Source organism: Pteropus alecto, unplaced genomic scaffold (assembly GCF_000325575.1).
Source record: "Pteropus alecto unplaced genomic scaffold, ASM32557v1 scaffold101, whole genome shotgun sequence".
In the NCBI taxonomy this organism is placed as follows: domain Eukaryota; kingdom Metazoa; phylum Chordata; class Mammalia; order Chiroptera; family Pteropodidae; genus Pteropus; species Pteropus alecto.
This window is the reverse complement of record NW_006432945.1, coordinates 18,092,612-18,095,268: the sequence shown is the minus strand read 5'-3', so window position 1 is coordinate 18,095,268 and position 2,657 is coordinate 18,092,612. Positions and strand designations below refer to the sequence as shown.

Genomic DNA, 2,657 nt, shown 5'->3' with positions numbered 1-2,657 from the left:
TGTGCAGGGCAGCGGGCAGTGCAGGGCAGCGGGCAGTGCAGGGCAGCGGGCAGTGCAGGGTAGCGGGCACTGCAGGGCAGCGGGCAGTGCAGGGCCTGCGGCGACACCGCTTTGAAAGCGGCCTGGGGCGCTGCGCGCGCTGCGGATGTGGAAGTGTCGCTAGGGCCCCTCCGAGGGCCCCTGGGGAATTGTGTTTGTTTTCCTCCTGCCTCATAGAAACGTTTGCCAGTTCGTAGTGGAACCTTTAAGTGGGTCGTTTCCTACCTCTGCCTTGGAGCTGGAGACCCCGCAGGGAGCGAGGCGGACTCTTCATTCACGGTCCTGCCTTGAGGTTCTGAGAACTTCCCCCTCTATCTGGTGTCGCTGCCCGGAGCCCGCGGGCCACAGCGAAGGGGCGGCTGCAGGGTGTGGAAGGGACCGGAAGCTCGTTGGTGAGTCATTCCCGAATTGTGGCTTCTGCTAATACTTTCCTTGGGAGTCACGAGTTTACGAGCTAACTTAGGGGACAAGGGAGTGTGGAAAAGGAGGTGAAGGGAATTCCAGCGGCGGCCGAGGGCGGGTAGGAAGGGAGCGGCGGGGCTGGGGCTTCCATCCCTGACCAGCAGAAAGGGCGCCCGGGAGGGAGCTCACCTACGGCTCTGCGGCTGTGTGGCCCTTGCAGGTGCTGTGGCCCCGGGCGTGGCCCTGCCCCACTGCGCAGATGTGAGATGCCTCTGCGCGTGGGGGCTGGAGCCCAGCGTCCCTTGCGAGGTTTGGAGACGCCGGCCTGCAGTGTGGGGAGGCACCCAAGGTTACTTATTGGTCAGTTACAGGCTGTGCTTTAGTTCCATGAATTCAGTTCAAGGAATTTAATTCAATGAATTTGGTTCACTGGTCTCTGAATAGAGGGATCAAGAATGTTTATCCTCACAGGCGTTAAATGTAGCTGAGTTAAATAAAACTAACATCTGAAATCCAAACAAATACTGTTAGCGGCAGGGAAGACGTTCTGTTAAGCCTCCTTCCTGACACAGCGTTACAGAAATAGAAAACTTTGTCAAGCACCTTTTCTTTTTTTTCTGCCTGAAGCCATGTTACTATATATACAGCACAGACATACTGGTAGAGACTCGGGGGCCAGCCATGGGGCTGCACTCTGGGACCTCCCGGAGAAGGGCAGTCTCCCCCTCGATTAGAAACCCTTCTGTCCTAGATTTCTGGGGAGACTCAGTCTTGAAAGGGAACCTTCCAATTAGTGGATGGCAGAGAGACCGAGCATACATAAAACAAGGGCTTCGCCCTGTTATCCAGAGAAATGCTGAAAAGCCCTTGGAACAATCGGGAATGAAGTAGATGACAAATCAATCTGTCCAGAAGCCTACTGCACAGCTAGCTGCATTTAAATGTATCGTTCTCTATATTTATATTTAAATATTCTGAATCTTTATTCAGAACACCGTTACCAACCACAAGTGACCATGAACCATTTTTCCTTTTTAAAGCAATATTTGTTTCAAAGAATATACTGCCATGGTTTTGCAACTTAATTCATTAATACTCCTTGAGTATACTGCCCTCCTGAAAAAGGAAAAAAATTTTTAAAAGAATTTAGCAGTTATCAGGTAGGTCGTCACTGTGTAAAATAGGGTTCCTGAGATTCCATCGCCGTCTCTTACAGTGTCTACCTATCTATATGTCACTGTAGGAAGAAAAGCAATGGGAGACAGGACGTTTGCACGACTTCCACATACATTTGCAAGTACTCCGAAGGATTCAGCATTTGAGATCATAGGTCCCCTGCTGCCCTCTGAGTTCTTTCTAGAATCTGACCTGTTCATTAACTGGAACTTGGGTTCTATCTTGCTGCCTTAGTATGCCCTTTTTGAAAGAAGTGATATCTTATTTCTCCATCCTGAGAAGTGTGAATGACCGTTGCAGACAGACGGGAAGACTTAGAGCCCTGTCTCGGCAGGAGCTGGCAGCCTGGCGGTTCCTTCATTCACAATGGCTGGTCCCCTGGTGGGGACGCTGCAGCTGCTGAGACCTAACTGCAGTCTGTCCACGCTTCCTGGGACGGAAAATCCAGACCGTGTCAGTGTGATTCTTCCCCTTCTGGAAGTCAGACCTTAGTTTCCCTGTGCCCCTCGGTTCCTGTGCAGTGCCAGTTAAGGGACAGTTTATGTGGAAATCGTGCTATAAAAACAAAGTGCCAGTTTCTGTGTTGCTTTGCTCTTTGCAAACCTCTTACCTGAAAGATTGGAGGACATTTTTTTCCTTCCTGCAACTTCTCCTCTGTTGTCATAGTGCAGTGCTGACCCTCATTTTAAAAAGTTCCTTTTTGGATCTGTTCCAAGTTTTCTTTTTCCTCCAATTAGAGAGAACTCAGGTTTTAATCAGTCACACACTTGGAGTTAATTATTAGCCTCCTGTTCTTGCTAACGTTACGCTCAGGAGAGGGTCTGAAGAGGTGGAACGTTTCAAAAGAGGCCAGGGCGATCAAAGGTGGCTTCGCCCTCATTGACAGGCAGGGACGAAGAGCAGGGGCCCTGGAGCCGACCGCCTGGCTGTGCGTGACCCTTGGCCCTCCCATGATGGCCATGTGATCTTGGGCAGACGGCTTAAGCTCCCAGGCTGTTTCCTCCTCTGCAGAAGAGAAGTAATAACGTGCTAGGAATGCC

General features: G+C 51.0%; 2 protein-coding genes across 5 annotated transcripts in view; one reads left to right on the top strand and one right to left on the bottom strand.

Annotated features, from left to right (window-relative positions):
• Nucleotides 1-396, bottom strand: part of RXRG (retinoid X receptor gamma) — a 144,066-nt gene extending 143,670 nt beyond the window's left edge. For 2 of the 3 annotated variants that reach the window (XM_015586226.2, XM_015586227.2), the window contains exon 1: nt 265-396. The gene's annotated coding sequence lies outside the window, so the exon portion shown is untranslated. The remainder of the gene's footprint in view (nt 1-264) is intronic. The other variant, XM_025043889.1, reaches the window with a different exon arrangement.
• The window catches only part of MGST3 (microsomal glutathione S-transferase 3), a 13,307-nt gene that overhangs the window by 430 nt on the left and 10,220 nt on the right, over nt 1-2,657 (top strand). The window contains exon 1 of one of the 2 annotated variants that reach the window (XM_015586230.2): nt 292-431. The exons of the other annotated variant lie outside the window; for it this stretch is intronic. The gene's annotated coding sequence lies outside the window, so the exon portion shown is untranslated. Of the gene's footprint in view, nt 1-291; nt 432-2,657 lie in introns of those variants that run through there. 2 annotated transcript variants of the gene reach the window in all.